The sequence below is a fragment of the Camelus ferus genome, chromosome 5, assembly GCF_009834535.1.
Source record: "Camelus ferus isolate YT-003-E chromosome 5, BCGSAC_Cfer_1.0, whole genome shotgun sequence".
In the NCBI taxonomy this organism is placed as follows: Eukaryota; Metazoa; Chordata; class Mammalia; order Artiodactyla; family Camelidae; genus Camelus; species Camelus ferus.
The window spans coordinates 23147568-23169257 of record NC_045700.1 but is presented as its reverse complement, the minus strand read 5'-3'; the positions used below and the strand labels follow the sequence as shown (position 1 = coordinate 23169257).

At 35.8% G+C, this 21690-nt stretch overlaps 1 protein-coding gene across 2 annotated transcripts in view; it reads right to left on the bottom strand.

Moving 5' to 3' along the window:
- The window catches only part of KYNU (kynureninase), a 90544-nt gene extending 90165 nt beyond the window's left edge, over positions 1-379 (bottom strand). Inside the window, exon 1 of one of the 2 annotated variants that reach the window (XM_006191399.3) lies at positions 22-379. The gene's annotated coding sequence lies outside the window, so the exon portion shown is untranslated. The remainder of the gene's footprint in view (positions 1-21) is intronic. The other variant, XM_032479384.1, reaches the window with a different exon arrangement.
- Positions 380-21690: the final 21311 nt, after the last annotated feature.

Below are 21690 nucleotides of genomic sequence, written 5' to 3'. Positions count from 1 at the left end.
ATTCAGGGTCTCAGAGCTTACCTGCTAGGATTCCAGTGGGGTCCACAGCTTCCAGTGTCTCTCCTTCAACAAAAATAAAACCTCTCAACAGTTCCTTACAAACGTATAGGCCAGACTTCTGAGTGAAGAAATTCAGAACACTTCTGCTGAAACTCCACCCTTCGGGGAATTTGTGAGCTAACTTTAGTTCTTCCCACTCTGTATATTGTGATCTTAAATCTCCAGCTGCTGACAAAGCACTTAAAATGCTGCCCCTGCTCCCTATGTCAAACGCCAGGGGCTCTGCTCCAGGCACTGTCCTCTAAGGAGCTCTGCCCTTTAGACTTAGGTAAACATTTCCTTGTCCTCCAACTAAGATCTTTGGAAATGTGAGCAGTATCTTATAATAATCCTGTGAACAGAGTTTCCTCATTTTTGTGTGAGTTCAACCAATGAGTTTGTCCAGGAACTAAATCCCTAAATTTGCATTGCTTTTTTTGCTTTGGGCCCTGGACAAGACAATCAAGGAAGAAAAAGTTAAGAGTTTAAATATTAAGTGGAAACTAGCCTAGGAAACTTTGTAAATGGAGATTATCCCTTTAAGCCTGTGGGCTGTCTATTGTTCTATCTTCATTATCTCTTAATGCTTATTCCCGAGCTGGAGTCTTTTGGGGAATATCCTTTTAAAGTGTTAAAAACCAAGAGCAAATAGTTTCAGAATTAAGACCAAAGGTAGAGATTGGGCCTGGATAATTGAACCACTTGTGTACATCTGTGCCTTTTTGAGCCGCCACAGCACACCAGGTATAGCATCATTTTGATTCAGTCATCTCTACCACGTTTTTGCTGTGTAACTCTGGACAGTTCACCTGGCCTGTGCTGAGGCTCAGTTATTCCATCTATCAAATGGAGACATAAAAGTACCTTTCCATAAAATTACTGAGATACAAAGCAATGCATATAGAAAACCAGCATACCAAGACACATAAGTTAATAATTAATACATCCTTTTTATTAAATTAACCATACCAAAAGTACTACTATTCAGTGTCCAAGAGATGGGAATAAACAAATGAAATTACTTTCATACAAGCAATTGAGCAATGAAAAGAAAATATATTTCACCTCATCAATCCTATCATTACAATAATACTATAGAGTAAGTAGAGTGTCTTAATTTTATTAAGTTGCAAGAGTAAAACTTTGACTCTAGTCAGAGTGTCTCAAAGTTTGTATTTTTTTTTCTATTTTGCTTATTCTTTGTGCTGTAAGAATGTTAGACAATTTGCCAAATTCTCATATCCAGGACACAAGCCTGAGGGTGAAGTCTGTCAATTTTGGAAGGATAATCACACTTCTGTAACTACAGGCTATGGACATAGATATGGACAGAAATAGCACACCAAGGTCTTTCTTTCACCTGGCTTCTAAAATCTTTTAATAACGTTAAAAATGATTTCATCAAAATATTACCTTAAAAGCTATGGTTTAACATAGCCACTTGTAAAGAAATTGCTTGGACGTCCAAGTTATGATCCTATTTCTTATATTTTGTAAATCTTTTTAAATTTGTTACCTTCATTCATTTTTTAAAAAGTATTAAGCATGTTCTTTGCACCCCAGGGATATTATAGTGAGCAAAATCTTTATAATATTAACATAAGCCACTAAAAATATAAAGGAGTTATGAGATAACAAGTTCCAGTGGGGAGTGGTGAGAGCAAGATCCCCTACAGGGCCAGCTGTGGAGGGAAAAGAAAGAACAGAGCTCCCATTCCTTCTTTTTTGGAAACAGGAAGAAGGAACATGTTGTCAGGATAAATTGTACCAATCCAGAGTTGTCTGTTAATTTCCATGTATGTCATCTTACCTATAAAATTACATGTTTCTGAGAAGCAGAGAATTTGACTTGATCCTCCTCAGAGCTTTGCCCATGAAAAGAGCTAGGAAAGTGTCTGTTGAATTCTTTTCTTTTATTTATTTTTTAAAAACATTCAGTTCCTTCTATTAAAATAGATATTTGAGGATATGAGAGAACTTCTATTTTCTCGAAACTAATTCTTAAACCATAAGCTTTGTCTTTACTCTTCAGGGCTTATTCAGTAAGGCTGGGCCAGTGCCAGTGAGTAGACCTCAGTGGGTGCTTGCTGTATTACTAACCAAACTGAATTCAGCGTAGCAAACTGTTTCTGTAAGAATCCAAGGCTTCAGATCCAACTATGAAGCGCTAATCCTGAATGTTCAGTAAGTAAAAACAAGTATGAAATTGAAGACAAAGATGCTGGTTGGTGGCCAATTCAGGTCATGTTAAGTAGTTAGATAAGTGGGGGCACCAGGCAGATAAGGTGAAGGAGAGGGAAGATGGTCTGGAAGATGGTGGTATGCCCGCCTTCAGCAGAAGGGAACTTTACTTCTTCTAAATGATTGCCAGCAAGAAACATTAGAAACCAACAGCTGCAACTGCTTGGTAGTGAGAAGGGCTTAACTGGACATGACCCTGTGCTCATTGTAATATAATTAACATTGCAGTCTAGGCCCCTGCCATGGCTTTTTCTGTGTAGATCATGCGTAAGGACATGCGCAAAAAGGCCAAACATGACTAAGCGTTCCAGGGGCAGGAGCTGTCAATCAATCAAAAGACCACCTCCAAGCGAGGGTATAAGAGAAAGGGCAAAAACCATTGTGGTTCCCCGTTGGAGCAGCCTGCCTCCTGTTCTTGGAGGTTTATTTTTCTTAACCTAAATAAGTCCTCTAAAATCTTTTGCTACACATCGCTCTCTGTGACTAGGGTCTTTTCCTTTTTGGGGGGGGGCAACAGTCTGACAATTAAAATTGTTCTGTAGAAGTAAAAGAAGACATTGAGGGCCAGTGAGGATGAACTGACAAACAGCTGCAGTATCAAAGCAGGTGTTGAAGGGTAGCAGAATATGCCACCCTGAAGTATCACTGTAGGAGTTCAGGACATGTCACCACAAAACATGCCACTGTGGTATATTATTTTTAGCTGTAGGCACTTGAACAACAGCAGATGCAGGGAGAGCTGCCTCTGAACTCCCTTAATCTACATAAAAACAGATGGGAAAGAACCCAAGTTTCATAAATTTCCCCCACCCTGAGGCTCATTAATCAGGGAAAATTGATTCTTATCATAGAAGACACAAGAGGTTGGCATCACACGCAGAGAAACATTGTCACCGTCATATCTCTCACCTATTCTTCCAAAAGCCCATTCATCTTTCCTAAAAATAATTTACTCTCCCCGAGGTATGCCACCTTCCCTTTCCCTATTAAGGTAAGAATTTAGCCTGAATTCTAAGCCACCTCTGGGATTTATTCATTCCTCCTGCTTACTTCCCATATATACACAACATATACATGTTAACAACCTTCTGTTTGTTTTCTGTTGTTAATCTGTCCTTTATTACAGGAATCCCAGCTAAGAACTCAGAAGGGTAGAAGGAAAATTATTTTTCCTCCCCTCCAGTATATAGGAACTTTCACATGAATTTATTTTCTTAATTAAATAAAAGCTTTTTAGGAGGTCACATCTCACATCTGTGGACAGAAATTTAATCTGTCACTTTGGAAGTCTCCTTCCTTCTTCTTCCAAGAGGGTGTTGGAAATATCCCAGGTGTTTTACACACAGCAGAATACTCTGGGGCCAGCCTAGTGCTTCCTTCTCTCTCTTCCTTTCTGCCTCTCCTTTCCCTGCCCCATCACCCTGCATTCTCAGGCACTCTTTCCCCTTCCTCTTCAGATTAACCAGTAGAGCACAACATAAGCTCTCGCAAAAGCCAGATCAGGAGGTTCTTGTCAAGCAGTCTCCATCCTGAAGCCAAGGAATGCCCAATCTTCTCTATATGAGTAAGGAAAAATATAAGGTACAGAACACACACACCCCCAAAATTCTCTCTCCTCCATTCTTTCCCCTCCGCTTCCTTTTCTTCCTCCTCACTGTCCTTCCCTGCCTTTTCCCCTTCCTTCCTTTCCCTCTCTTCCCCTTCTCATTCCTTCCCCTCCCCTCCTCCATCTCTCCTCAATCCTCCTCCCCTGCCTTTCCTCTCTCTTCCCCCCTCCTCTTGTCTTCTTCACCATTCCTTCCCTCCTCTCCCCTCCTCTCCCTCTTCCTCCACTCTCCTCCCCTCCTCTCTTCCTTCTTCTCCCTTTCCCTCAAATCTAACAGGGAAAGCAAAGCAAATTAATATAACAATAAATCACTAGACTAAATAGAGCATCTGTTCTTTCCTTCCGATGAGGTATATATTCTAGTTATTAGAAAAGCTTCCCAATAATAGGCAGGGACTTTCCTAAGTAGTATTTTCAGGTTTCTTTGGGGGGTAAAAAAAAAACCCAAAAAAACCCTCAAGGGCTCATTGTAAGCAAATGACATTTTGCCAGATGGTGATTTAGAAACTAAAATTATACAGGATTTTAAACTGAGATGTGACTGGTTATATACCCATTCACTTTTTCATACATCAAAATTTTCCCTACACTGTTAAATTCACAGAGGCATTTAAGGCAATCTATATGTTGTTGCTCTAGCAGGGGAACTTTAATATTCTCTGATATATATGTTTGCATATCTATTTGCCTAAATGTCTGATTGTTTACATGGAGAACTAAAATTAACAAAAATACCTATTTTTTTCCTCTGTATTCAAATAGCAAGCAGATAAAAGAGTCAGAGCTGAGCTACAGAAAGTTTTCAAAATAATTTTGAAATAAGAAAATGCTTTTAATATTGCTAGCCCTATTTCAAGGGCTATTCACATCTGAATAGAAGGGACTTTGATAAATTAGTAAATGACCATTAAGGATTTTAAAACTCCCACTGTGGAGCAAGGATTTACTTTAAAAAAACAAAAAACATTTTGTAGTAGTAGTTATTGCTTTTACTGTTCGCTTATTTAATAACACAGATATTCTCAAAGCAATGTTACTGCTATCACCATCCTGATAAGGAGAGGTTCCCTGAGGTTTCTGTATAACAGAAGACACTGAGTAATGAGTATATTAACATCATTAACTCCATGACATCAGCAGTATTGACATTGGGATAACTGCAAAATGGGAACAGGCAATGTTAAAGTTTCTCTTTCTCTTTCTTTCTTTCAACATTAGTTTATAACCTTTTATAAGTTTCATATATAAAACACTGTATTTCAACCTCTGTATACACTAGAGCATGCTCACCATCAAGAACTTTGTTTCCATCAGTTACCACACAGTTGACCCTCTTTTACACATTTTGCTCTCCCTCCACACTCCTTCCCTGTGGTAAACACTACTCTGCTATCTAGACATACATGCTTGTTTTTGTTTGGTTTAATTTGTTTATTTTGAAGATTTGTTTGTTTTCTAAACACATATTAGTGAAATCATAAATTTTTGTCTTTCTCCATCTTACTTATTTCTCTTAGTGTAATATCTTATAGGCCCAACCATGTTGTCAAAGATGGCAATACTTCTTTTTTCATGGCTGAGTTGTATTTCTTTGTGCCACAAAAGAACATACTGCCTGTTTTCTTCTGGGTTTTTATGGTGTCAGGTCTTACATTCAAGTTTTAACCCATTTTGATTTTTGTGTATGGTGTGAGATAGTGATCTAGTTTCATTATTTCACATGTGGCTGTCCAGTTTTCCCTACACCATTTATTGAAGAGACTATCCTCTCTCCATTGTATGTTCTTTGCTTCTTTGTCATAAAGTAATTGTCCATATATAGGTGAATTTACTTGGCTTTCAATTCTGTTCTATTGATCTATGTGTCTCTTCTTCTGCCAGTACTATGCTGTTTTGATTACAGTGACTTTATAGTTTGAAATCAGGGACTATGATACCTCCACCTTTGTTCTTTTTTCTCAGGATTGGTTTGGCTCCTTGGGGATCTTTTGTGGTTCCATATATATTTTAGAACTTTTTGGTCCTATTTCTGTGAAAAATTTCATTGAAGTTCTAATAGGAATTTCATTGCATCTGTAGATTGTTTTAGGTAATACAGACATTTTTAACAATGCTAGTTCTTCCAATCCATGAGCATGAAATATCTTTCCATTTGTTTATGTCTTCTTCAATTTTTTTCAACAATGTCTTATAGTTTTCAGTATTCAGGTCTTTTACTGCTTTGGTTAAATTTGTTCCTAGGTATGTTACTCTTAATTGTGATTGTAAATGAGATTGTTTTCTTAATGCCTTTTTTTGCTAGCTCATTGTTAGTGTACAGATACAGATTTTTTTTCCTACATTCATTTTGTGCTCTGCAACTTTACTGTATTGGTTTATTATTTCTAATAGTTGTTTTTTTTTTTTTTTTGGTGGAGTATTTAGGGTTTTCTCTGTATATAACCATGTCATCCATGAACTGTGACAATTTTATTTCTCCTTTTCAATTTGAATGCACTTTATTTCTTTTCCTTGCCTAGTTGTTCTGTCTAAGAGTTCCAATATTATGTTGAATAAGAATGGTGAGAATGGGCATCTTTTTCTTGTTCCTGATCTTAGAAGGATAGCTTTCAGTTTTTCACCATTGAATATGATAGTTGTGAGTTTACCACATATATATAGCTATTATTATGATGAGGTGTGTTTCTTCTATACTCATTTTATTGAGAGTTTTTACCTTGTCAAATAGTTTTCTACATTCTATTGAGATGAATATAAAATTTTTATCCTTCTTTTTATTAACATAGTGTATTACATTGATAGATTTGTAGATGTTGAACCTTCCTGGCATCCTGATAAATCCCACTTGACTGTGGTGTACAATCCTTTGAACATATTGTTAAATTCAGTTTGCTAATATTTTGAGGACTTTTGCATCTATGTTCATCAGAGAAGTTAGGCTGTAATTTTCTTTCTTGTGTGTTGTCCTTTTCTGGTTTTGATATTAGGGTAATGCTGGCCTTGTAAAATGAGTTAGGAAGCATTCCTTCCTCTTCAATTTTTCAGAAGAGTTTGAGAAGGATAGGTATTCAATCTATAAAATATTGGTAGCATTCACCTTTGAAAGTATCTGTCTGATCCTGGACTTTTGTTTTGGAGGAGGTTTTTGAATACTGTTTTAATCTCCTTACCAGTGATTGTTCTAGTCAGATTTTCTATTTTGTCATGATTCAGTCTTAGAAGATTGTATAATTCTAATAACTTTTCCATTTCTTCTGGGTTGTCCAATTTGTTGGCAATATTCTCTTATAATCTCTTGCATTTCTGTGATACTGTTGTTATTTATCTTTTCATTTCTGATTTTATTTATCAGAGCCTTCTCTCTTCTTATTGAATTTAACTCAAGGTTTGTCAATTTGGTTTATCTTTTCAAAGAACAACTTCTTACTTTCACTGATCTCTTTTATTACCTGTTTAGTTTGTATTTCATTTATTTCCACTCTGATCAAATTGAAGTAGCTATAGTTATTTTTACTCCATTTTTTCCCTTTAACCTTTATACTATAATAAAGTGTTTAAAACCCCATTCTGATATAGAATTGCAATTTTCTGATTATATCTGTTTATTTATCACCTTACTCAAAGTTTTGTGTGTTTTGTCATTTTGTTTCTGGCACAAAAGTTCCTTTCAACATTTCTTGCAAGGCAAGTCTAGTGTTGGTGAACTCCCTCAGGTTCTGTTTGTCTGGGAAAGTCTTATTTCTCCTTTATATCTGAAGGATAACTTTGCTGGATAGAGTATTCTTCACTGACAGTTTTTAATTTCTCAGTATTTTGAGTATGGTATTCCACCCTCTCCTGACCCATATAACTTCTTCTGAGGAATCTGTTGATAGCCTAATGGGGGTTCCTTTGTAGTTTACTATCTTTTTTTTTTTTTTCCTGGCTGCCTTTAAAATTCTTTTTTTGTCATTGACTTTTGACAGTTTTAATGCAGTATGTCTTATGTCTTAGAGAAGGTCCTTTTGTGTTAGGTAGTTAGGTGTTCTCTTAACTTCATGGACTTGAATATCCAGTTCCTTCCCTAGGTTTGGTTATTTTTCAGCTATTATCTCTTTAAATAAGCTCTCTACTCCCTTCTCCCTTTCTTCTTCTGGGATACCTATTATCCTTATGTTGCCTTTTGTAATGAAGTCAGACTGTTCTCATAGTTTCTTCATTAAAAAAAAAAAAACAAACTTAGTTCTCACTCCCCTTCTATCTGAATCATTTCTAGCTTTCTATCTTTGAGCTTGCTAATTCTCTTCCAGATGGTCTGCTCTACTTCCAAAGATCCATCTCATTTTTTGAGTTCTTCAGCTCCAGAATTTATGTTTGGTTCTTTTTCAGAGTTTCAGTCTGTTTGGTAAATTATTCCTTCTGCTCATTAGTCTTATTTCTGAGTTTTCTTGTAGCTCACTGAGTTTCTTCATGGCAGCTATTTTTAATTCTCTATCTGTTAGAGTCTGTGACTTTAAGTTTGTTTTCTGGAGGATTGTCTTTTTTTTTTTTTTTTTTTTTTTTTTGGTAATACAGTGTTACTGTGATTCTTCATTGTACTTGATGACTGGTTCCTCTGCTAACACATTTTAAGTAGTGAACACCATTCTTCTTTAGGTAAAGCTATTTTTTTTTTTTACTTGATTCTAAAGAGTCAACACATTAGACATTAGAGGGCCTTTTTCTTGTTTGTTTCCCAATTGATGATGCTATAGCACATTTCTATTGTTTCTCTTACCTCAGCTGCCTCTGATTACATTTGAGAATAGGCACTTTCCTCCCTCTATCACCTCTGCCAGAAGTGTCACCCAGAGCCCTCACTGCTGCTGCTTGTGCCTCTGGGTTGCTGATGCTTTTTCCCTACAAGTGTCACTGGCATTTTCACCTGGGACAATGAAATGACAGGTGATTCTACCCTCTCCAGGGTCTGCTGAGTTGGAGACTCTACCCCTGTGAGGGGAGGGGAAGGATAGAAAGGAGCTGGTATTGTGGGTGCTTTTTCTGTGTTGGGGTTGTCAGGTTCGTGGGCTCCACTGCCACGGGTGCGAGGGTGGGGTCCAGAGGCATGGGTACCTCTGAAGTACAGGGTCATAGGCCCTCCTGCTACTGTTGCCTGATTCTCTGTAGATGTGGGTGTCACTGCAGCCCAGAGGCCGCAGTTTGTGTGTGCAGCCTCCTCTAATGCTACTGAGCTCTCCGGAGCCGCAGGCTTAGGTGCTGTGGCTAAGGGTCTGGGATCACAGGCACCATCTTCACTGTTATCCTGGTTCCCCCTCCTTGATCTGTTCCAGTCCACCCACCTTTAGATGTACAGACGTGTGGAATTCTCCAGTGACTTACTGTGTTGAGCAGAGAAACCTTTCTTGAGTAATGGATGTTTCTTTGGTTGTAGATTGAAGGGGAAAGACAAAGAGAGTGTCTTCTTCTGCCGTGATGCCGACGTCACTCCCGCATAATTTCCATTGAAAAGCAAAGCTTTCATACACTAGAATTTTTTCATAGTAAAATATAAATACATGGGCCCTCCTTTTACCTTATTAACTTGCTTGTCCTTGAAACATTTTTTTTTAAATATTAAAAATGACTATCAAGGGAGGCACTGGAGGAGGGATATTTGGAGGTGACTCTTCAAGACCGTCCTCTGGCATTAGACTTTTCTTCCTGTGACTCTCAGGCAAAATGGTTTCTAGTACCACTAATAAATGCTGTAAAAGTTGCCATTGTGTACGTGTCCACTATCTGGACACTAATTTTGTTAGTTTCTACTCATTTACTTCCCGCAACTTATAGTATACATCCATCAAAGTATAGCAATTTCCTAAATTCCACACTGAAGATGGGAGAGATTTTATTAGTTAGAATCCAAAGAATGTTACAGTAAGTTCCTAAGAGCCAAAGGGAAATGCTTCTGAGGGACCCTCCTTTAGATAAGGAAAGTACATTGTATTAGAGAAGAGTAAGAACTAGTGAGAAATAAAAAAGATTATTCATAAACTTGGAATTTAACTTGTATTTATGTATAAGAATAGTATCCTGCTCTATAGAAGTATTTTTAGAATCTGGAAAAAAAGAGATTATTTTTTAACAAGACACACATTTTCAAAATTGACTGAATTAGAAAATTGACTGAACTGGAAAAGAACAATTCCTTTAGAATAGACTGGAAATGTGTTTAAAGAATTGTCACACAGAGGGCAATATCAAGTCTGAATAGTTTTGTACAGTAAGTGTTGAATTACAGCTCACCTTTAAAGTACAGGAGAGTCCCATGTTCTTCAAACAATTCCAGACCACAGGAAAAAAAAAAAACAAACTTTCCTGTTCGTTTTCTGGAGTTTTCCTAGTCCTAATTCCAAACTTGATTAGGGCAGGCCTCTAAGCTATAAAAGGCTGATTTCATAAAACAAACCAGAAACAAGTTAATAAAGAATCATATTGCTTAACTGTTTTCATTAGAATCGTGTGTTTTTATTCATGATATATTAAGTCTGTTTAAAATGAATTATAGCTATTTTCCACTGCATTGCTTTAGCATATTTTGTCCTTTTTTATATGGCTTTGAGCTGTTTTTTTTTTCTTCAATTTATGTATTTATTTTTCTTTTCTCTTTTTTCATATAGGTTTTACACTTAGAGCAGTTTTAGATTCAGAGCAAAAGTGAGAAGAAAGTACAGAGAATTTCCACGTACTCCTTCCTTCTCAACTTATTTTTAATATTAATTTTTCCAATCAAATTTCTTGCCTTAGTTTTTCCCTTTTGTCCAACCTGATACTTATATTTTCTTCTTATTATTCATTACTCCAATACTGATTCTTTTATAATTTTAACTCTTTTACTTTTAAAATTTTATTTCCCTTGTTTATTTCATAACTCACTTTTACATTCTCAATTTTTATTTTATTTATTTTAATCTTTGTTGTTTAAATTGTTTTCTTTATACAGTTGAACCTTTATTATTTCTTGCTATACCATTTATTATTTTTAATTATTTACTGTTTATTATTTTCATTATTACTCAGTAACTTCTTATTTTCTTATACTCTCTTCTTTCACTTTATCTCATTAGTTTTATTTCATAATTATTTAATTATCTCCCAGTTATTTTAAATAATCATTATTAATAAATTGTAGTAATTTGTTAATTTAATCTTAATTTCATAGGTTATCTTTCTATTGTATATAGAAGATAATTTGATATGGGTGGCTTAAGCAGGAAGAATTATGATAGACAAGGAGATAAAAGAGAGAGACAAAGAAGCTTAGTGATTGTTCATATCATTGGCCTGCAGTGTAAACCCTTTTCTACCAAAATTTCCAGCCAAAAGTCTTGTGTCCATGTTATACTTGGTAAAAGAATAGTGTTGGTCCTCAGCACATTATGATTTGGTGGAGTAAAGAGAAAACCTCTAGTGGACTGAGATAATCTACAGAATGAAATAAATTTGTTCAAGTAGGAATGCCGGAAAGAGATGATGAAAAATATTTTCTCCCTCCGCCACACATATCCTTGGAACAATGGAATGCGTTCTGAGGATGAATGTCCTCAGGTTTCATTAGCATTTAAAGAAACACAGTGAAATCAGTTGAATCTGTGTGACTTTTCAGGATCTGTAGACTTTACCTCAGGCTGCACATTTGAATCTCATTGCTTCTGGCTCTTAATGAATTTGGATCTTATAGAACTCTAATTTGACTTTCTGCCTCAGTGTGACTTGAGAGGACTGAAAGGATGCATTTCACTTTATATATATACCACAAAACATGATTTTGCTTCCAAAAATTATAGGGGAAGTATCATTCAAATCTTAGTTTTTGAAAAACCGTAAACAACTTTGCTTTGGCTGCTGGGGAGGTTAAAATCAACTTTTTGTACTACCATTAACATCCTTATGAGACTTTTGGTTTACATCACTGAGTTCTAACTTCCTCTTGTATTTACTGTACAATAATCTTTCTATGCCATCAATATATTTTATTTATTTTTCAACCTATGTGTGGACTTTTGCATTTTAATTCATAATGTAAATTCCCCAACTCTGGTTAAATGATAATGGATAAATTAATAAATACATATAAAAACATAAATAAATAATAAATAAATAAATAAATAAATAAATAAATAAATAAATAAGTAAATAAATAAGTAAATAAATAAGTAAATAAGTAAGAAAGTGACTCTTGCTCCCATACAGATTCACCCTCTCTCACTTTGGACCCTAACTGCTGCTCAGTAATTCAGTTATTCCTTACCTGTTGACTTAATTCTGTGTGCTCTAGAGAATCCACTGAAAATATTCACCCTCGTGGCCCTTCATCTGAGGAAGCCTTGAAAATGTAGGACCGGATCTCCATAGCTTTCCCTCTTTGGTCAGAGCATCCCTAGGCTATTCTGAGACAAGGAGCCTTTATTGTCTGAATGTTTGTTGTGGTATCCAAGCTAGGAAGTAGTGTAGAGTGGTCAGTAACTAGCTATGTCTCCTATGTAGTTTACACAGGACCTGCTTTCAATAAGCAGTTTACAAAGACTCTAACTAACTTCTAACTTTTCAATTTTCTTTGTTCTTTTTTGAAGCAAAGATAGTTTCTTGTAATTATTCCTAAGAAATTCCTTGTAACCAATCCACTCATATGAGACTCCTGTATCTTTATTGTGCTTACAGGAATGGACTTTTGGACACCTAACATAGCATGGATGCAATAGTAGGTTAAAACATTAACTGATTAACAGCAATTAGTAGCCAAGCAGGTTGTTGTAAAATTTAAACTTATAAAAGGACACTAGTAGAAAACAAAAGTATCAACAGGAAAAAATATGCAGAAGGAATTGTTCTTAATTTCCTTTTACCTCTGACTCTTTAAGAGATCACAGAATCATCATCCTATAAGTGCTTTATAGAAAGCATGGAGCCTTCAGTTTGACCATGTACTATCCAGTCATTCCTTCCATTCCTTTCCACCCTCACTGCTTGTCCAAGTCTAACATGTCATCACCTTGTGACCTTTTGATTTCCTTTGGACAGTCTCTTAACTTGTTTCCCTGTCTCTGTATTCCCCTAAGATCTAAACTCCATGTCATCCGTAGATTAATCTTTCAAATCATGTCTTAAATGCTACTTAAAGGCCTTTTAAAATTGTATATGGAAAAGATGAAGCTATTGACATGACATACAAAGCACTTTATGCTTTGTCCTGTGCCTACCTTTGGAGTCTCATTTTGGGTCCTGCTTCCTGGTAGGTGCTACAATCTGGCCATACTAAATGCACTATGAGAATTTAACTGCCCCAAACTCTTCATCCACTTCTGTTCTCCTCTATGTAGATACTTCCTTCAGGTTAAAGTATTCTTTTCTCTTTTGATTTCCCTCTTCCAAAAGTGAACTTAAGTTTTCACCTAACTCTAAAGATTTTCTTCCTATTCCACTTAGAGTTTATTGTCTGTTTTATAATGCTTCTTATGGTATTTTATTTAACTGATTGATTATGTTCTGAGAAAATTAAAGTCTTCTATAACTCAGAAGCACGACTAATGTATTCAGGAGGTATGAGGGGATTTTCAACTCAGCATGGTCCAACTCTTATTTATTGTTGCTGAAGCAATAAATCAGCATGTTTTAGAGTTTGGGTCCAGGTGACACAGGTTCTTGTGCTGTGAGATGACTTAGCTCACTCTTAATCATCACGTGTAAAGCGAATTGCTACTGCTCCTTCCTCCACTGCCATACTGACTGCAATTTCTGTGATGATGGCAGATCTATGTACTTTCCCCTCCACACTTATGTCTCTTTTAAATAGAGTTTAGAGATTGCTCTCCAGCCTATCCAATTTTCCAGAATGACTCTTCTAGGTAAGATATGCTTCATGGTTTCCGATAGGACCATGTCACCTGCCTTGAGAGAACTCCACGGCAAATGAGATATGAGCACACTCTCCACACCTAGACATGGTAGGTCTGAGACTTCATTGTATTCAGCGGCTATTCTTCATAATGTGTGCTTTGGAATTATAGCCCTTAACAATTTTATTAAAGAGAAAGTTTTCTTCTCCATTTCTAAGAAGTTTTTTTCAGTTTTCTCTTGGCTTCAAAGAGAAGAACAGTATGATTGCTGTTAAAGTGCCTCCTTAACTGTGAGCTCCCCTTAAATCTTACTTCTACTTCTGTATTACCAAACCTCATCTCTGGTAGCTCTGATGATTTCCTAATTGGCAAATCCAAACTGCCTTCTCTGCTGACAGCCTCTACATTGAAAGTTCTTGTCCCTATCAGTTCTTTTACAGTGTAGATCTCAGTTTAATCTCTTTTCTCATTCTCCTTTGCCTCTTCTTTTCCAGTCTCATTCTGCAGTCTTTCCCTGTTACTGAATAAAAATACTTGCCTTCGTTTTCATACCTATAGCACTCTCTGTATTGCTATTAATAGCCCTTGGCATAGGCTGAGTTATTAATATATCTGTATGCACGATTATCTTCCTTGTTAGAGTACTTGTGACTTGAACATGAAGTTTTATCTTTCCTTACTTCCTTTTACATAGTAGGTAATCAAATATTTCCTGATTTCAAGTTTAAATTATTTTATTAATTCGATTGCCCCTACATTTTTTAATTTACCAGAATCTATTTTTAACCAGTTAAATTGATAAATTAAGTATATTAAAAATTCATTAACTGTAATCATGAGCAAAAAGAAAAAAAAGCATTATGGCAATGTAATATGAAACTAAAAACAAAACAAACACAAACAAAAAAACTCTGCACCATTAGTCTGGGGATCTGTTTACCACCTAGACCCAGAATTATCAAAAATGAACATGGGGTTGTAAGATAAGTAGGCACAAATCAAGTTGACAATGGTGAAAGTTATTCCACATAAATAATATATGTTTCTTTTAAAATTTTAATTTTTAAGTTTTTTTAATATTCAGGGATCTACTTTTGGTCTTCAAATAGAAAAGTATGTTGAAATACTACCAGGTTTTTGGTCAATGCTCTGTAAAAACTCTTAATCTATATAGTACTGTCATAAAAATTTGTAAGTAAAACATAGTAAAGGAAGCAATTTTAATTATAATAAAGGAAAAATCCACCAGTAAAACAAACATATTCTTTGAGAAGTCATTAAATTAAAAAAAATACCCACCAGGTAGTAAATTAGCTATAGAAGCACTAGGAAGAAAACTGTGCTGTATCAGAGGTTTTTTTCTTCATTATCACAACCTCACAGCCAACTCTCAAAAATGAAGTTGCCTCTATTATGAGCAATTATAACGATGGTTGGGGAAATACATACACACATATTCATAGAGTTAGAATTAAACCTGTTCATTGTATAACCTCAAAAATTATTGTGCTTACATTTGCAACTAAAGAGATTTTATGAAAAACTTGTTTTTTTGCAACTCTGCCTCTCAGCGTAAGAGTGGACCCAAAGTCTTTGCTTATTAAAAGAGATACGATATATGACTAATGTGATTATTACTATTGTTTCTTGTTCTCTACATCTTGATTACAGTATAATTACAGTACAACACAATGAAAGTAACACGTCCTACTATGTTTGGGAAATTTGGGCCCATTGACATACAGTGTGTAGAACAATATGCTATCTGATAAGACCATACTAAGCCCAGCCCTGTAAGAGCACACATATATTGCTCATTGAATTACATTAAGGGTCAGCTCAGTTTAGATAGCCCTAGCATGTGCACAGTCCTTAAATCCATGGTTCATATCTGGTAATCCAGTTGTTTAATTAATTGAATTAATTGATTAATGTAATAAAGGTCCATAGCTGGTCTAAAAGCTTCCAAGAATAGTAGTTTTCCTATTTACAGTTGATCTATTAAATCTCCAGAGGACATGGTTAGAATTTAATTATTCAAAGCATCCTGAAAATACATCTACATGAGATTGGGAAGAGGTAATGATGATTCTGCTTGGGGAAGTCAGAGATTGTTCCAGAGAACAATACCCACCTAAAGCTCCTCTTTTTTTCCCTTGCCTCTGGCAGTACCTGCTAATGGATTTCACACTGAGTTCTTTTCCTCTGTGCCTAGATGTGGTCTTTCATCTTCTTAACAAAGTGCTCCAGGAACTAATGTGAAAAAGGATGGAATGTTCTTACCAATCTAGGCTGAGCATCTTAGACAAACCTGATGTAGATAAGTGAATATAAAATACTCTCAGAACTCCTTGCTTGTAAAGAATCTGACCAAGACTAGAGGTATTGATTATGGAGCCATGAAAGGGCACTGGAATGGGAATTTACCAAACACTAGCAATTTACTTTAATGATCATTTCCTGAGAAGTTCTAAAATATTTTCAATGTTTAGGGATTTTATTTAGTAACTAAATGGAAAAGTTTCTATCAAAAGAAAACTCTGTGCACTTACAAGAATATTCCACTTGTTCCATTGTTTTCCACATCTATTTGCCAATATCTATAATGCAAATTTTAGAAAACATATTTTGCCTCATGAATTTATAGATGATTCTATTTTCTTTCATGACACTGGAGTGTATTTTTTCTTTCCTTTCTAGTTTTGCTCTTCAGTAAAGAAATCAGATTAAACTTTGACTTTATATTTCATGATACCTTCCTCAAAATGGTTTGACATGTTGAGTAATAAGTCCTGTACTAGGGACAAGAGTAATGTTGATGAAAGTGTTGCAGTTTTGAAAACATAAATATATGGATTCAATGGATACCTTTGTGCCCAAATGAAAAGATTTGAGTTCCTCCATCACCGGCAGCTCAGGTGCTTGCTGCACAAAGGCAGGTCAGCTTTAAGGACAGGGTCTGCTTCCCACACAGGGAGGCGTGCCAGGCTAATGTGAGTTCAAGAGCAGAGTAATGGTTTCGATTCCAGCTGGATCCTCCTTCATCTATCACAACAGTCTCATTCTCAACTTCCTGTGTCTAGCCTGAGGCTTTGGTGAGGGATTAAACATAGGACAGGACAAATTATTCAATCTCAATCTAGACTAAAATTAAATTTAAATCTAATTTTATATGTGTATCTAGGTCCCAAAAAGAATCAGTTCAATTTGAAACAGCCCCAATAAATAACTGATGTGTATTTAATCCTAACTGTCAAGTATTGCACTAGTGTTTCGTCTGTATTATCTCGTTTAATCTTTATAGGGAAAAAAAAGAGTTATGATACTATTACTGTTTCTACTTTACAAAGGAGGAAATTAAAGTGAGATATAATAGATCCAGCTAACAGAAAAGTGACAAGTTAGGAAGAGATTAATATCAAGAATATTTAAGGAATTCTTCAGGAAAAATGACCCCAAAAAAACCACAATAAAAAAATAGGTAAGAGATTAAAATATTCAGTTCACAAAGGGAAAATCTGAATAGCTGATGCATTTTGAAGAGATACACAAACTTATTAGGAATCAGAGAAGTGCACATTAAAGGAATACTGAGATACCTTTGTATATCAATCATGTTGATAGAATTTAAAAATTCAGATAATATCTACAGCTGGAGAGATTAAGAAAAAGTGAGACGTCCTGTGCACTTAAAGGTCTAGTAAAGCCATTAGAGAGACCTTTTTTGCAATTTATTGAAATGAAATAGAAACATACCAAATGACTCAGTAACTTCATTTCTGGAGAAATACCCATATTGTTTTTCCCAGTTTGGATATTTGAACTGACTCACCAGATTCACAGAATATACTCACTTGAGGAGTTTATCCAGAGAATGCAGGCAAGCATCAGAGCTCTGAGATATCCACAGTACGAACTCCTGTGGGCCCAATCTCTGTGCCCTGGGATTGGGCTGAGTCTCTGACTTGAACTGCTGAGATCTGCACAAGGAATTTTGTGTCTTTGAGAGAGTCCCTCCATGAAGCTCTCAGTGACTCTAAGTAGACAGGTCAGGTTTAGCCAACTGGTTAGGCAAGTTGCAAATTATCAGTAAAGAAGCTAACCTTGAGTATTGTCAAGGGAGTTTCAAACTCTAAGCAGAACATCATGCATTCCACTGCCCTTATCTTAGCCAAGTCAGAAATCAGACATCCAGGCATAACCCAAGACAAAGACACAGCTCTTCCTGTTCAGCTGGAAATTAGCTGTCTCCTGTAAAAACACGCCCACACTTACAAAAAGAAATGTATGCTGATATTCATCTTAGCATGCTTTGTATAGCAAGGATTTAGAAATGCTGTCAAGAAAAGGAAATTACAGATAAAATGTGTGATATGCATAAGATGGAATACCACATACCAGTAAAAGTAGAAGATTTATCTGTGTCAACAAAGATAGATATCAAAAGTGAAATGTTCAGTAAAAACCAAAATTCCAACATTTTCCTGAGATCTATTACACAGTGAGCTATGTTACATAATGCAATTTATGAGAATAAAATACATAGGCACAAACTGTGTATTATTAAAAATCCACATGAATGTAAATAAGTCATGGATGGTGGTTTGGAAAGGATGCAAAGTATAAAAAGAATGGGTGCTTTAAAAAAAAAAGAATGGGTGCTTTTAGGGGGAATTAATTGGAATTAGGAATGGATCAAAGGAAATAAAATAAATGTGTGTGTGTGTGTGTGAGTGTGCGTGTATGAGAGAGAAGGGAATATATCATGCAATACAGACACCCCCAAGTCCACACTAATAGATAATGTAATAAAAGGGAATAACAAAATAATCATAGTTGGGGGAAAAATAAATAAATAAAAAACCAAATATTTCTGTGGATAAGAAATAGAAAAACAAAACAAAAAACCCCCAAAACACCAAAGCAGTGGCTTTGGTCCTGCAGGACTCTAAATCTGGGTTAAAGAAAGAAAGGCTACAAGTTTGGCTCCTGTAGTAAACAAAAGTCCCCATTACAAGTTGAGCTACCAGAACTATGACTGCTGCTTTAGAAGAAAAAGAGAGAGGGGTGAGAGGATGGGCATGATTTTGATAAGGTGATTAAAGTCGGGAGGGAGAGAGAATATAATCACATGAAATTCTCTTTCTTAAAATAAATCTGCAAATTAAAATTCCATAGTATATTAAGTAATATAGTACTAAGAAAGACATGCTCAGTGATTAAATATTCATGATAAATTCACTATGCATAAAATTATAATAGAAATAAGTATGTTTTCAATTATTTAAAATAAAACACATGAAAATCAAAAGAAGAAATGAATATAAAAAATTATCATTTAAAATCTTGGTAATAAAAAGGTAGACACAGACAAAATAATCTTACATAAAATAACCCCAGGCTGAACAGAATTGAATAGAAATTTAGTATAGAGCAAGACTTCAGTTGCTCTCTAATGCAAGCTGACCAAATAATGTACATATTATATTCTACAATTTTACTTCTGGCATCCCCATACAATCTTTTCCCCCAAATACATAATTCTAAACCTGTGCCCATGGACCCAATTCAAACAATTGCATGTGCAACTGAAACAATAGTTACTCTATTTACAAAGAGAGACAATCCAAAATCTACCCAAATTAAAGTTTGCCGCTAAAAACAGGAACCTTAGGCTATGTGTACTCTTCTTGTTCTTATTTATAAATGTTTTTTTCTCATTATTTTGGCATTTGTGACTACTAATAAAAATTAACCCAGACACCCATTACCACTTAAAGTGTGGAGGAAAACTATGATAATGACAATACAAATGTCAGTGAAATGAGAGCAACATGCCCTTGATGTAAAACATGCACAAATACTGCAGGGCAGGAATAACAAAACTCACTTTTCTTGCTTGAAGGAACTCTCTTGCCCATCAGCCTCCATAGTGATATATAATGATCCTGTTCCACATCTTCGTTTTCTGGTTTTAAGTCCATTCTTAAGTATTTCCTCTGATGTGCATAGAATAATAGGTTTTTGAGTATTTGAAAATCAACAAATACGCTTCTTTTTTTTTTCTGGCAGGAGAATGATTCTGAGCTGGGTATAGACACTTAGGTTCCAATCCTTTTTAAAATATTCTATTTATTTATTATTATATTACTTAATTATTTTTATTGGGGGGAGGTAATTAGGTTTATTTAGTTTTAGAAGAGGTACTGAGGATTGAACCCAGGACCTCGTGCATGCTAAGCATGTGCTCTGCCACTTAAGCTATACCCTCTCCCTTCTAGTCCTTTTCTTTCAGTAGCCTGTAAATATTGTTCCATACACGTCTTTCTTCAGTATTGTGAAGGAAAAGCTCGATGCCAGTCTCACTGGTTTTCTTTTGTAAAAAAGAAAAGTGTTGTTCCTTTTTGTTTGGAAGCTTGTTAGAATTTTTTTTTCTATTTTTAAAAATCAGAAATTTGGTCAAAACATTTCTACACGTGTGTGCACATGTGCACATATGCGTGTGCATATCCATGGGAAAATTCTTCTCTGTCATTTCTCTAGTTATTGTCTCTCCCCAACCTCTTTCATTTGCTTTTCTTTGACTCCTATATTTCACAAGTTAGCCTTCCTTACAAGTTCCTTGTCAGTCTCTGCCATTTCTGGCAGATTCCAGGATACTGATCTCATTCTTAACAATCACCATCTACTTTTTTCAATCTTTCTAATAATTTTTAAACGTAAAAATTATATGTTTTCATGCCTGAAAGCCTCTAATTGCACTAATCTCCTTTTTTGTTTCTCACATGTGTCATCTGTTTTCTCAAGATTCAATTTCAAAGTTAGATTCAAATTCAAAACCAGATTCACATTCACTGGAAGAACCTTACCTGTTTGGATTGTTTTCCTGGGTGTACTGTACTATGTGCTAAATTTCCTTAAGCATCCAGTTACTCTTGGCTTTGTTTGCCTTTATGACTCAGATCAAGCTGTTGAGCTATTTTGAGGGATACAAGTGGTGGAAGGTCCTGCAGTAGCTACTACTGGGCTTTAGCGATGTGCCACCTGCAATCTGTCTGCCCTCTGTTGAGGCTCCATCAGTAATACTTTATACCTCATAGTCTCTTTCATTGAAAATTTTGCTGTTTTCTGAGATGTGGATTAAAGTGTGTCCAGTGGTATTATGCTCCAGTGTTTCTTCTAAGGCTAGAGTACACCTAGTTTGTCGGAGTACTCCTAGCACTACACACGTGTTCAGATACCACCCTCCTTCCCAGCAGTCTATGGATTTTTCAGATCAAGTTTTCCCAAGAACCTCAGAATTTAATTCTCTTCCTGAGACTGTCTACACTCTGTCCCCAGGCTTCCTTCTGGCTAAAAGAAGATAAACTTTCTTTGTTTATCTTCTCTTTCTTTCCAGATCCCAGTTTGGGGTTGGATTTGAGGGGAGAAGTTCACGTGGAGAAACTTCAGCTTGAGGTACTGTTTTGCTTCAACTACTTCTGAGTTTTCTGTATTTCGGCACTGATTTTAAAAAAAAAAAGATTGTCTATGGAAACAGTTGCATTTTGTACAGCTCACCCATGTAGTCAGCTTGTCAGGACAGACTTGAGCTCAGAAAGGGCAAAGACCTATGTTTTTACTGGGGGAATGGATTTGACACAGTGCAGAGGGGCAGGAGCCCCTGCCTCTACACTTCAAACCAGCTTTGAACAGTAATAGAGCTATTCTGAACTTAGAATTTAGATAGTGGTATGCTTAATAGTTTCCTCATTGTCTCCATAGCCAACAAAGCCTGAGACTTTAACAACCTATTCAGTAATGCTTCATATAAGAGCAGTAGTTGAGGAAATGATTGGAATTGAGAGGGCTGAATAGTTAGAATGTCCATTCAGGCATCAGTTTTCCAGATTTTGTGTGTGTGTGTGTGTTACTACATTTTCACTTTGATGTTCATGGAGTTCCAGCTCT